This window comes from Schistocerca gregaria, chromosome 10, assembly GCF_023897955.1.
Source record: "Schistocerca gregaria isolate iqSchGreg1 chromosome 10, iqSchGreg1.2, whole genome shotgun sequence".
NCBI classification, from domain to species: Eukaryota; Metazoa; Arthropoda; class Insecta; order Orthoptera; family Acrididae; genus Schistocerca; species Schistocerca gregaria.
This window is the reverse complement of record NC_064929.1, coordinates 68,775,018-68,790,348: the sequence shown is the minus strand read 5'-3', so window position 1 is coordinate 68,790,348 and position 15,331 is coordinate 68,775,018.

The following is a 15,331-nucleotide window of genomic DNA, read 5'->3' as shown; positions in this document are numbered from 1 at the left end:
AATAGCAAACCTCCTTTACTACTTTAAGTGTCTCATTTCCTAATCTAATTCCCTCAGCATCACCCCATTTAATTTGACTACATTCCATTATCCTCGTTTTGCTTTTCTTGATGTTCATCTTATATCCTCTTTTTAAGACACTGTCCATTCCGTTCATCTGCTCTTCCAAGTCCTTTGCTGTCTGTGACAGAATTACAATGTCATCGGCGAACCTCAAAGTTTTATTTCTTCTCCATGGATTTGAATACCTACTCCAAATTTTTCTTTTGTTTCCTTTACTGCTTGCCCAATATACAGATTGAATAACATCGGGGAGGGGTTACAACTCTGTCTCACTCCCTTCCCAACCACTGTTTCCCTTTCATGTCCCTCGACTCTTATAACTGCCATCTGGTTTCTGTACAAATTGTAAATTTTACCCCTGCCACCTTTAGAATTTGAAAGAGAGTATTCCAGTCAACATTGTCAAAAGCTTTCTCTAAGTCTACAAATGCTAGAAACGTAGGTTTGCCTTTCCTTAATCTTTCTTCTAAGATAAGTCGTAGGGTCAGTATTGCCTCACGTGTTCCAACATTTCTGCGGAATCCAAACTGATCTTCCGCAAGGTCCGCTTCTACCAGTTTTTCCATTCGTCTGTAAAGAATTCGTGTTAGTATTTTGCAGCTGTGACTTATTAAACTGATAGTTCGGTAATTTTCACATCTGTCAACACCTGCTTTCTTTGGGATTGGAATTATTATATTCTTCTTGAAGGCTGAGGGTATTTCGCCTGTCTCATAAATCTTGCTCACCAGATGGTAGAGTTTTGTCATGACTGGCTCTCCCAAGGCCGTCAGTAGTTCTAATGGAATGTTGTCTACTCCCGGGGCCTTGTTTCGACTCAGGTCTTTCAGTGCTCTGTCAAACTCTTCCCGCAGTATTGTATCTCCCATTTCATCTTCATCTGCATCCTCTTCCATTTCCAGTACATCGCCCTTGTATAAACCCTCTATATACTCCTTCCACCTTTCTGCCTTCCCTTCTTTGCTTAGAACTGGGTTTCCATCTGAGCTCTTGATATTCATACAAGTGGCTCTGTTTTCTCCAAAGGTCTCTTTAATTTTCCTGTAGGCAGTATCTATCTTACCCCTAGTGAGATAAGCCTCTACATCCTTACATTTGTCCTCTAGCCATCCCTGCTTAGCCATTTTGCACTTTCTGTCGATCTCATTTTTAGACGTTTGTATTCCTTTTTGCCTGCTTCATTTACTGCAGTTTTATATTTTCTCCTTTCATCAATTAAATTCAATATTTCTTCTGTTACCCACGGATCTCTATTAGCCCTCGTCTTTTTACCTACTTTATCTTCTGCTGCCTTCACTACTTCATCCCTCAGAGCTACCCATTCTTCTTCTACTGTATTTCTTTCCTCCATTCCTGTCAATTGTTCCCTTATGCTCTCCCTGAAACTCTCTACAACCTCTGGTTCTTTCAGTTTATCCAGGTCCCATCTCCTTAAATTAGCACCTTTTTGCAGTTTCTTCAGCTTTAATCTACAGGTCATAAGCAATAGATTGTGGTCAGAGTCCACATCTGCCCCTGGAAATGTCTTACAATTTAAAACCTGATTCCTAAATCTCTGTCTTACCATTACATAATCTATCTGATACCTTTTAGTATCTCCAGGATTCATCCATGTATACAACCTTCTTTTATGATTCTTAAACCAAGTATTAGCTATGATTGAGTTATGCTCTGTGCAAAATTCTACCAGACGGCTTCTTCTTTCATTTCTTCCCCCCAATCCATATTCACCTACTATGTTTCCTTCTCTCCTTTTTCCTACTGACGAATTCCAGTCACCCATGACTATTAAATTTTCGTCTCCCTTCACTACCTGAATAATTTCTTTTATCTCATCATAGATTTCCTCAATTTCTTCATCATCTGCAGACCAAGTTGGCATATAAACTTGTACTACTCTAGTAGGCATGGGCTTTGTGTCTATCTTGGCCACAATAATGCGTTCACTATGCTGTTTGTAGTAGCTTACCCGCACTCCTATTTTTTTATTCAGAATTAAACCTACTCCTGCATTACCCCTATTTGATTTTGTATTTATAACCCTGTATTCACCTGACCAAAAGTCTTGTTCCTCCTGCCACCGAACTTCACTAATTCCCACTATTTCTAACTTTAACTTATCCATTTCCCTTTTTAAATTTTCTAACCTATCTGCCCGATTAAGGGATCTGACATTCCATGCTCCGATCCGTAGAACGCCAGTTGTCATTCTCCTGATAACGACGTCCTCCTGAGTAGTCCCCGCCCGGAGATCCGAATGGGGGACTACTTTACCTCCGGAATATTTTACCCAAGAGGACGACATCATCATTTAATCATACAGTAAAGCTGCATGCCCTCGGGAAAGATTACGGCTGTAGTTTCCCCTTGCTTTCAGCCATTTGCAGTAACAGCACAGCAAGGCTGTTTTGGTTAATGTTGCAAGGCCAGATCAGTCAATCATCCAGACTGTTGCCCCTGCAACTACTGAAAAGTGGTCAGACCAGAAATACTCTATGCAGTGGAAACTATTAAATTGACTATGAGCGCAGAGATGAGAAAATTTTAAAAAAATTGAGTGAGTGAAGAATCCTAAGAACAATACTAGAAACCAAAGTGGCAGTGTAGCAGAATACAGGTTAATATCTAATACAGCACTACATCTTGAAACCTTCCCGTCTCCTCTATACCTCTTTTGTTATTGATAACCTTCCCTTCTACAATAACCTATGAAACCTTTCCTTAGGATTTCTACCTCTTGCTTAATAATTACAAATGAAATCTTCCCTTTGAAATTTATTCTCTTTCTCTATCTTCGCATACAAATTTTATTGCTGCTTATTAAAAGTGATTATTGCGACGAAACATAGAATGTGTAGTCGTTGTGGCCCTCAGTCGTTACCATCAATAACCCAAAACTGTTCCTTACTTTTTTTTACTGTTACTGCATCGCCATCTGACTGCTACATCGAACTGCGACATGAATATACTTACTCTGTTTCACTATACTCTATTAGCTGCTGGTGGGCTGTCATAATAAGTGGCTGCATTTATTCTTTAATAGCGAAGCTGACGTTATTCTTTAATTAATTTGACTGAAGTTACGTAATTCATAGTTAATTTTTTTCTTGACAACAATAAAATTTTGCAAAGTTTTACGTTGATGGTTTTTTGGGATGGAGTAATATTGCTGGCAAAAATTAATTACATTCTGAATGAAATGATTTTACAAACGACTTTCTTTTTACAATAATCTTAGAAAAATTGCACAGACATACCTTCAGTAGTCTTGAGTTTCGCAAAGAAAATAATTCAATAATATTAGTTGCTCTTATGATAATAGTTAGCTGATGTCTCTGTACATCCGTTTATAATCTCTTGTAAATCATAGCTAGTGACTGGCAGGCACACCCCTCCTCTCAACCTCACGCTTCAGACCTGCTACCGACTCGATTCACTTCTCGCTTACTACTGACTTCCTACGAACGCTAAAGTGCGGTCTCTGCTGGTGCAGACAATTCCTGCTACCATTACAAAATGTATCAATGCGCGGTCTTTCCCGTTCTTTTCTTAAAATGTATCCGCATACGGTTTCTCCCGCCCTTTTTAAAGTTACATCAACAATACTTTGGTGCAGATATTCCCTGCTACGACAACTATTTCCAACATGACAAATATTAATTATTCCTACTTAATCCTCTTAATAAACATCTTTCATAAATAGTGGTTTGACAATAGAAATATACACGTCTTACAATCTGAAAGTTAAAAAGTTACAGATGTAATGAGAGAAAAGAGATTAAAATACTGTAGATGCAAATATAGGATTAATAATGACAGAATAAGTAAACAAATTTTTGACTTATTAAATAATTACAAATAAAAAGTCACGTGGTTGAGGGAAAGATTAAAATACTGTAGACGGATATGTAGCAGTAATAATGACGTAATAAGTAAACAAATCCTTGATTTATCAAACAATTACCAAAGGTCACGTGATTAAGGGAAGTAAGAAGAGAGCTCGAGAATGTGAGAATGGGCATGGATGGAAAAAGAAATAGAACCTTTTCCAAGAAGCTATAGGTGAGGCAGGCTTTCAGGACAGGAAAAAAAATTTAGAACTGGTGGAAAATGAACGCAAGATGAGAACGAACGAAATTCTCGAAGAATGCAGGAAATGTGGGCCCAAAACAAACGGCAGTTGAAAACAAGCTAGGAGAAACAATGTTGGTTTATCACAGCCTCAAAGAGGGTTATTATACAGGGTGTTACAAAAAGGTACGGCCAAACTTTCAGGAAACATTCCTCACACACAAATAAAAAAAAAGATGTTATGTGGACATGAGACCGGAAACGCTTAATTTCCTTGTTAGAGCTCATTTTAGTTTCGTCAGTATGTACTGTACTTCCTCGATTCACCGCCAGTTGGCTCCATTGAAGGAAGGTAATGTTGACTTAGGTGCTTGTGTTGACATGCGACTCATTGCTCTACAGTACTAGCATCAAGCACATCAGTACGTAGCATCAACAGGTTAGTGTTCATCACGAACGTGGTTTTGCAGTCAGTGCAATGTTTACAAATGCGCAGTTGGCAGATGCCCATTTGATGTATGGATTAGCACGGAGCAGTAGCTGTGGCGCGGTACGTTTGTATCGAGACAGATTTCCAGAACGAAGGTGTCCTGACAGGAAGACGTTCGAAACAATTGATCGGCGTCTTAGGGAGCACGGAACATTCCAGCCTATGACTCGCGACTGGGGAAGACCTAGAACGACGAGGACACGTGCAATGGACGAGACAATTCTTCGTGCAGTTGACGATAACCCTAATGTCAGCGTCAGAGAAGTTGCTGCTGTACAAGGTAACGTTGACCACGTCACTGTATGGAGAGTGCTACGGGGGAACCAGTTGTTTCCGTACCGTGTACAGCGTGTGCAGGCACTGTCAGCAACTGATTGGCCTCCACTGGTACACTTCTGCGAATGGTTCATCCAACAATGTGTCAATCTTCATTTCAGTGCAAATTTTCTCTTTACGGATGAGGCTTCATTCCAACGTGATCAAATTGTAAATTTTCACAATCAACATGTGTGGGCTGACGAGAATCCGCACGCAGTTGTGCAATCACGTCATCAACACAGATTTTCTGCGAACGTTTGGGCAGGCAATGTTGATGTCTCGATTGGGCTCCCTGTTCTTCCACCTACGCTCAATGGAGCACGTTATCATGATTTCATACGGGATACTCTACCTGTGCTACTATAACATGTGCCTTTACAAGTACGACCCAACATGTGGTTCATGCACGATGGAGCTCCTGCACATTTCAGTCGGAGTGTTCGTACGCTTCTCAACAACAGATTCGGTCACCGATGGCTTGGTAGAGGCGGACCAATGCCATGGCCTCCACGCTTTCCTGACCTCAACCCTTTTGACTTTCCTTTATGGGGGCATTTGAAAGCTCTTGTCTACGCAACCCTGGTACCAAATGTAGAGACTCTTCCTGTTCGTATTGTGGACGGCTGTGATACAACACGCCATTCTCCAGACCTGCATCAGCGCATCAGGGATTCCATGCGACGGAGGGTGGATGCATGTACCCTCGCTAACGGAGGACGTTTTGAACATTTCCTGTAACAAAGTGTTTGGAGTCACGCCGGTACGTTCTGTTGCTGTGTGTTTCCATTCCATGATTAATGTGATGTGAAGAGAAGTAATAAAATGAGCTCTGACATGGAGAGTAATCGTTTCCGGACACATGTCCACATAACATATTTTCTTTCTTTGTGTATGAGGAATGTTTCCTGAAAGTTTGGCCGTACCTTTTTGTAACACCCTGTATATGCCTGCGGTCATGTGGACGTCTTGTAAACTTACCCATACGTGTTGCAAGGACTTTCATAGTGCGGAAGATACCTCGCCAGCCTCTATATAATCGGGCTGTTGGTTGTGAAGGAGACGGGGACCTCTCTCCCCACGTGGCACCAGAGCAGACCGCCTGGGGCAGACGGGTTCATTTATTAGCCTCGCTGCCCCCGGGCGTCGCGGGGGTTGTAGGCGTGGCCGGCCGCCGCCTGCGACTGACACCTCCCACCCTCAACACCTGGTCGCCAGCCACACCCCTTGTCTTCTCGCACCCTGAACCCTTAGGCAGAAGAAGCGTCTCGCAGCTTAGAAGACCTGCCGCAATTATCGAGGGAAAGCACCCTCTGCCACGCACTTAAGATATTAACCGAGCATAGACGTAATTGTAAGCTACCCAGAAAAAAAAGTCAATGGTCCCCAAAAAAGACTGCACTGGTCACTTTGAAGATTTGTAGATGACGTAGTACTGGTGGCAAACAAAATTGGTACCTGTAGGACAACGGCTCATCTCAGCTATTATCTGGATTCTGTGGTGCTTGGGCCACTGAAAATTTAAAAATTCATGCGCAGCTGTGAACAATGGTCTTCTGCGACTTACCGACTTCAAATGTCTGTCTGCATAGTTTCCTACTCACTTTCGCTGGCGAACTGGACGAGATGGACCTGCATTCACTGTTAGCTGCAGGAGCTCTGGTGTCTGTAACTGATCGTCATTGACAAAAAGTGATATTCGCTTCCGGTCCTTCTCCGTTATGACCTTCTCACGGCCACAGTTCTCACACGTTGGAGCGTTGCTGTAACTGGCGCACCATTCCTTGTAGACACGTAACACAGTTCGGCTGATGCGCCAACAAACGGGTGAAGTTCGTTTACGGTGTGCTTATGAGCACGTAAAAACCCAATAGCTCCTTTCAGCCAGTGTGTCACGTATGCATGTCGACCCGTCTTACTGAGCTGACCGCATACAACCGGCCGAGACATACGTAGCACTGCTTTGCCATGAATTGTGTCAGCGGTGGATAGTCTCATGACCGCCTGGAATTAGTTCCAGACGATTTGCCACGCTCCGACTTTGTGACGTATAATTTCCTTGACGTGTCTACGATCTGTGCCTCTGCGCTATCGAGGTCTCCAGTGTCGCTTTCAGTGGCGGAGGAAACAGCTTTCTTTATTCGGCCTGAAGATAATAGGCCGATCTCTCCCTAATCCTCCTAAATGGGCGGTGGTCGGCTCCGACTAGGCTCATTTAAGGAACGAGAATTTTCCACTGCCGTTCGGTGTTTTCCAATACGCAATGCACCGAAAGTTCTGAAACTTCTTGACAGAAGGCAGCACGTTACGCGGGAGCAGGTAATGGCCAATGGATATATTTCTGCTCACCTATACTACTCAAGCCGCCTCGCTCTGCGTGGTGGAGGTTGCTTTTCGTATCGCTATGTGATCGACAATTTCCCTCTTCGATTCATCACTGGTGCGTGGAAAGCAAGATCATCGGTAAACCTCCGTATTAGTTTCCCGTAGTGGTCATTTCGCGAGACACATAAGGCGGGGAAGCAGTATGTTATCCGACTCTCCCCAGTACACGTTCTCTCCGAACTTCGATAGTAAACAGCTCCATGATTCAGGACGCCTCACTTGTAGCGTCTGCCACTGGGGTTTTTTGAGCATGTCCATAGTGATTTCGCGCCAAGTAAACGATCCCGCTACGAAAGGTGCTGTTATTTTTCGGATTTTCACCTATTGATATTATCTGGTGAAGGTTCCAGACTGATGAACAACAGTCAGAAATCGGCCAAAGAAGTGTTTTCTAGGCCACTGCTTTGGTAGATAGGGTACATATTCTTTGTTACAGTCTTACGTCTTGCTATCTTCTCGTAGACAGCAGCATCATATGCAAGGAGCCTCATTTGGAACCTCCGAGCTGATCCACTACATCATATACACTCCTGGAAATGGAAAAAAGAACACATTGACACCGGTGTGTCAGACCCACCATACTTGCTCCGGACACTGCGAGAGGGCTGTAAAAGCAATGATCACACGCACGGCACAGCGGACACACCAGGAACCGCGGTGTTGGCCGTCGAATGGCGCTAGCTGCGCAGCATTTGTGCACCGCCACCGTCAGTGTCAGCCAGTTTGCCGTGGCATACGGAGCTCCATCGCAGTCTTTAACACTGGTAGCATGCCGAGACAGCGTGGACGTGAACCGTATGTGCAGTTGACGGACTTTGAGCGAGGGCGTATAGTGGGCATGCGGGAGGCCGGGTGGACGTACCGCCGAATTGCTCAACACGTGGGGCGTGAGGTCTCCACAGTACATCGATGTTGTCGCCAGTGGTCGGCGGAAGGTGCACGTGCCCGTCGACCTGGGACCGGACCGCAGCGACGCACGGATGCACGCCAAGACCGTAGGATCCTACGCAGTGCCGTAGGGGACCGCACCGCCACTTCCCAGCAAATTAGGGACACTGTTGCTCCTGGGGTATCGGCGAGGACCATTCGCAACCGTCTCCATCAAGCTGGGCTACGGTCACGCACACCGTTAAGCCGTCTTCCGCTCACGCCCCAACATCGTGCAGCCCGCCTCCAGTGGTGTCGCGACAGGCGTGAATGGAGGGATGAATGGAGACGTGCCGTCTTCAGCAATGAGAGTCGCTTCTGCCTTGGTGCCAATGATGGTCTCATGCGTGTTTGGCGCCGTGCAGGTGAGCGACACAATCAGGACTGCATACGAACGAGGCACACAGGGCCAACACCCGGCATCATGGTGTGGGGAGTGATCTCCTACACTGGCCGTACACCTCTGGTGATCGTCGAGGGGACACTGAATAGTGCACGGTACATCCAAATCGTCATCGAACCCATCGTTCTACCATTCCTAGACCGGCAAGGGAACTTGCTGTTCCAACAGGACAATGCACGACCACATGTATCCTGTGCCACCCAACGTGCTCTAGAAGGTGTAAGTCAACTACCCTGGCCAGCAAGATCTCCGGATCTGTCCCCCATTGAGCATGTTTGGGACTGGATGAAGCGTCGTCTCACGCGGTCTGCATGTCCAGCACGAACGCTGGTCCAACTGAGGCGCCAGGTGGAAATGGCATGGCAAGCCGTTCCACAGGACTACATCCTGCATCTCTACGATCGTCTCCATGGGAGAATAACAGCCTGCATTGCTGCGAAAGGTGGATGTACACTGTACTAGTGCCGCCATTGTGCATGCTCTGTTGCCTGTGTCTATGTGCCTGTGGTTCTGTCAGTGTGATCATGTGATGTATCTGACCCCAGGAATGTGTCAATAAAGTTTCCCCTTCCTGGGACAATGAATTCACGGTGTTCTTATTTCAATTTCCAGGAGTGTATATGCAGGGTGATTAAAATTAAACTTTCTCTGTTCTGAGGGGATCCATAAACAACGAGAAATCGTAAGAAAGTGAAACTTTGTGGAAACATTTGTAACAACATATGGAAGAGAAATAACGAATAAACAGTTCAAAGACGCACACCTTAATTTGCACATGGCAGGGTACAACTTATTAATTGCGTAGTATGTTATACAGCCAAATTGCAAACCTTGTGACCACCGTCTGCATACACCATAGCTTGGAACTGCATTAGAGATTGCTCTACTGGTGCCAGAAACATCTCAAGGAGGATGTTTGCTACCTCCTTCTCTATGCTCTCCTTCAAGCTCCAACACGTGTTAATGCCCCGTTGATATTGATAAATACTGCAGGTAACTCCACAAGGATTCAAATCTGGTGATCGTGGTGGCCATGCAGATTGGAATGATCGCTCAGTGATTGGTTTTCTCCAAATGTGTTACGCAGTGACAGCGTTACCTCACGAGCAATGTGAGATGGAGCTCCTTCGTGAATCAGAGCAGCGAGAGCAAAGCAACTCTATCCTGCAGAGCAGGGACCACATGTAGGCGAAGCAGATCACAGTTACATCTGCCATTCACGCTGCATGTCTTCGGCCCTTGGGGTCAGAGCGCCTCAAAGAAAAATGTACCAGTCACAAACTGTGCCATGGTGAAGTCACAGCACATACTGACGCGGTCATACGCAGGGGAACTTCATGAACATTCGTCGGCGGTGACGAACCCCAAATGCCGTACTAGTGAGTGTTCATTATCCTAGCCAGCGTAAAGTGAGCTCCATCACGCCACAGAATGTTCCAGGGCCACATGTCCTCAATTTCGGTCCTTGCAAGAAACGCGTAAGAGCAAACGCTACTCGAATGTCTGCGTTACTTGGCAAAAATTGATGAGTAATGTGCAGTTTGTACGGATACCATTTCACAGTTGTTCGCAAAACTTCGAACAGTGGACCACGGAATGTTCAGCTCGTGCAGTGCTTGAAGATCGCATATTGAGTTGAGCATTCTCATCCATGGCAACAGTAACTTCGTCAACAATATGTTTGCTTTTCCAGCAATAAACCGAATCATTGGCAAATCTATCCAAATTGCATAGCATCGAAAATTACCGGATTTGATCCCTCTAATGTAAAAATTAAAATGTTTCTTGTAATGGTTTACTCGTTATTTCTCTTCCACATACCCCTACAAAAGTTTCCCGGAAGTTTCATTGTCATACGGTCAGTCGTTTTTCATGGAGACCCCCACAAGCAGCAAAAGTCTGGTTATGGCCAACCTGTATGTTGTAAACACTTTACTCTGGTACTCCCGAATTTACCGTTATACCAGTCGATTTTTCTCGGTTGAGAGCGACGTGTCGAGTGTAGTCACCAAGGAAGTCGAGACTGCAGTCACAAATCTGCTTCTGTACTCGATAAGCTCGTATTTTAATCACTGAACGACACCTGCCTTCGTGATATCAGCGAACACGGCTCCAACGTGAGCGCCAATGTCTTCAATCTGACTAGGTACGAGGCACAACGTGAGGTGATACCGTGGAGCAGTTGGGAGCTCGTGGAATCGAGCAACGGGTTGTTATTTCTTCTCGGACGTAGAGGCTGTGTGTTCTCTGGGGGCGGAACTGGTGTTTACACTGTGTATCTCAGATGTCGTGATGAAGCAAGTTATTTCTTGTACTACGGAAAATTGAGAGATTCCGAAATTTGAGATACGATCACACGCTCGGGTGTCGATTTCGGGTTGAACCATTTCAATTTTCTAAGCCATTGTAGCCATTAGAGAAGGTGCAGACTGTCAAAAGGCAGACACCTTAGTTGAGATTGTCGAGCCAAGAAGTTGGTTGGATGGTGGCGCTTGCCGCCCGCGGTGGTCTCGCGGTTCTAGGCGCGCAGTCCGGAACCGTGCGACTACTACGGTCGCAGGTTCGAATCCTGCCTCGGGCATGGATGTGCGTGATGTCCTTAGGTTAGTTAGGTTTAAGTAGTTCGCAGTTCTAGGGGATTGATGACCAGAGCAGTTTAGTCCCATAGTGCTCAGAGCCATTTGAACCATTTTGATGCTGGCGCTTAGTGAACGAAATACAGTTGCTACCTTTTTCACAGAAAGCAGTAAATTGTATTCCTCTCCGTGGAAATTTTTAGTGTGATTATATTCCCGTTGAGCAGAATTGCTATTTTGCCGTCACAGAAATTATCGGCGGAAGTTGGTCGAATCCAGGTGGAGGTGGTGGGCGAAATGGTAGTGGTGTACATGTTCCAATGCTGTGCTGGGTCTCGGAATGTTTTTCAAAGTTGGTCGGGTGATACAGGACACTGATTAAGGGTACTAAAGAAGTGACTGTTTTAATCCTGTCTAGTGTGCAATACTAAGCTGATGACCCTTATTCAAGTTTACAGTAAACAAGGTTTTCCCGTAAGAGCGTACAGTAATGTAACAGGACATAGAGAATGATGCGCTGGACAATATGAGATAGGGAACCTGGCGCCGAAGAAGCCCGCTTTGGAGATACGGAAGTAAACTTGTTCACCGTTTTGTCTAGCATTACTGCTTTCAAACTTTGTTACAACTGACATGCGTGCAAGTTTATTTGCATGTACAGGGTGTTTCAAAAATGACCGGTATATCTGAAACGGCAATAAAAACTAAACGAGCAGCGATAGAAATACACCGTTTGTTGCAATATGCTTGGGACAACAGTACATTTTCAGGCAGACAAACTTTCGAAATTACAGTAGTTACAATTGTCAACAACAGATGGCGCTGCGGTCTGGGAAACTCTATAGTACGATATTTTCCACACATCCACCATGCGTAGCAATAATATGGCGTAGTCTCTGAATGAAATTACGCGAAACCTTTGATAACGTGTCTGGCGGAATGGCTTCACATGCAGATGAGATGTACTGCTTCAGCTGTTCAATTGTTTCTGGATTCTGGCGGTACACCTGGTCTTTCAAGTGTCCCCACAGAAAGAAGTCACAGGGGTTCATGTCTGGCGAATAGGGAGGCCAATCCACGCCGCCTCCTGTATGTTTCGGATAGCCCAAAGCAATCACACGATCATCAAAATATTCATTCAGGAAATTAAAGACGTCGGCCGTGCGATGTGGCCCGGCACCATCTTGCATAAACCACGAGGTGTTCGCAGTGTCGTCTAAGGCAGTTTGTCCCGCCACAAATTCACGAAGAATGTCCAGATAGCGTGATGCAGTAATCGTTTCGGATCTGAAAAATGGGCCAATGATTTCTTTGGAAGAAATGGCGGCCCAGGCCAGTACTTTTTGACGATGCAGGGACGATGGGACTGCAACATGGGGCTTTTGGGTTCCCCATATGCGCCACTTATATTTATTGACGAAGCCGTCCAGGTAAAAATAAGCTTCGTCAGTAAACCAAATGCTGCCCACATGCATATCGCCGTCATCAATCCTGTGCACTATATCGTTAGCGAATGTCTCTCGTGCAGCAATGGTAGCGGCGCTGAGGGGTTGCCGCGTTTGAATTTTGTATGGATAGAGGTGTAATCTCTGGCGCATGAGACGATACGTGGACATTGGCGTCATTTGGACCGCAGCTGCAACTCGGCGAACGGAAACCCAAGGCTGCTGTTGGATCACCTGCTGCACTAGCTGTACGTTGTTCTCTGTGGTTGCCGTACGCGGTCGCCCTACCTTTCCAGCACGTTCATCCGTCACGTTCCCAGTCCGTTGAAATTTTTCAAACAGATCCTTTATTGTATCGCTTTTCGGTCCTTTGGTTACATTAAACGTCCGTTGAAAACTTCGTCTTGTTGCAACAACACTGTATTCTAGGCGGTGGAATTCCAACACCAGAAAAATCCTCTGTTCTAAGGAATAAACCATGTTGTCCGCAGCACACTTGCACGTTGTGAACAGCACACGCTTACAGCAGAAAGACGACGTACAGATTGGCGCACCCACAGACTGCGTTGCCTTCTATATCGTTCACATCACTTGCAGCGCCATCTGTTGTTGAAAATTGTAACTACTGTAATTTCGAAAGTTTGTCCGCCTGAAAATGTACTGTTGTCCCAAGCATATTGCAACAAACGGTGTATTTCTATCGGTGCTCGTTTAGTTTCTATTGCCGTTTCAAATATACCGCTCATTTTTGAAACACCCTGTACCTTCTTCCTTTCCTGCAAGTAAATAAGAAGGATGAGCCTGATTACCAGGCAGCCATGATGCAGATTGCCCCACGACACAAGTTGCTATGAATCAACGACAGTGCTGTTCCAGAGCCATACATTACAATACGATGGAGCAGTGCCGGTACAGTTTCGCAGAACTCACTGGCATTCACATTGTGTATGGGGAAGTACGTTGCAATGCTCTCGTTGCTGAAAGGCTGTACAGGGAACGACTTCCTGACAGCCATCATCCGTCGCAACGAGTGTTCATTTCTGTCGATCGACGAACGCGGGGGACTTTTTCACTGTAAAGGACACCTTGCAACATGAGGACCAGTCAAAATGGTTCAAATGGCTCTGAGCACTATGGGACTTAACTTCTCAGGTCATCAGTCCCCTGGAACTACTTAACCCTAACTAACCTAAGGACATCACACACATCCATGCCCGAGGTAGGATTCAAAGCTGCGACCGTAACGGTCTCGCGGTCCCAGATTGTAGCGCCTAGAACCTCTCGGCCACTCTCGTCGGCGAGGACTAGTCACACACCGATTTTGAAGAGGTGCCGGGACCTGTTACAGGAACCAAACTACAAGTACTCGTGGAACTACACGTGAAACGGGAGCTGCACATACCAGCGTGTGGCGAGTACTCAATGGACAAAAGTTACACCCGTATCACCTAACAGAGTTCGTGGAGTGCTTGTGACTGACTTTGCACCAAGGTCGCACTGTGTCAGTGGTTGCTCTAACAGTGGATTGATTGGATTGATCGGTCAGATTTCGTCCAAATCGTGCTGTTTACTGACGACGCCTCATTTGATCGTGATGGTGTTCCGAACAGGACGAATAGCCACGTGTGGGATGAGAGAAACCCTCACACTGTAGAACAGTCACACCATCAACTACGTTTTGTTGTGAATATTTCGGTCGGCATTATTAGGCGACAATCTCACTAGGTCATATCTTCTATCTGTACAGTAAGGTTCCTGCAAAGTTGTTGGCGAACGTACTCGTGGCTGTTGGTGAGAGGATGTGGATACAACATGACGGTTCACCGCCTCCCTTCAGTGTGGATGTCCGCAACCATCTGAGTGCTGTGTATCCTGCTTGTTGGATTGGAAGGGGAGGTCCTATTCCATGGCCTCCGAGGTGACCTGATTATTTCCTAATATCTAAAGTCACTTGTTTTATATTTCTGAAACGCTCGCTAAACCCGCAGGGCAGAACAGGTTAGGACTGCGGAAAGGGCCAAATAAGGTTGGAGTCAGTTTCACCTTAAGACTGTAATTTATTGTAATTTAATAAAATATTTACAACCAAAGCGGCACATAGCCGAACTTCTACAACTACGAGTTTCAAACTCCATATCATTCACGGCTGAAGGCCTTCAAACAAGAAATCTTAAAGATCAACGAGATAAATTTCAAGTGACTGAAAACACGCAGTTACAATTACGAATAAAATAATTTAAAAAATATATAATATATAACAGAGCTAGGCTGAAAGCTCACAATAAAATTTTCAAGACTTTTAAACAAATTACCACAACTTTTCAAAGGCGGGAGGCCGCAATGTTTAAGCTTGAAAGGTTCCCAGGCTGAAGGCGCACAATTAATTTTCCAAAATTTCAATAAAAATATAACCACAAGCCTTTCAAGTAGGTGAAACCGGACTAAAAGAAAAGACAAGACAACGGCAATAACCCTTCAGCAAATATCCACTTGCCAGAATTCAAACTTACTTACATAAAACACAGTAAAACAAATATTTTATCATTGGGTATTATAGATTATAAACAGACAATTAAACATCGGTGAGAGAGACAGTAAAGACGACAGCAGGGGGTCGGTCTGCCCTCGTTCACGTGGGTGAGACAGTTGGTGAGCC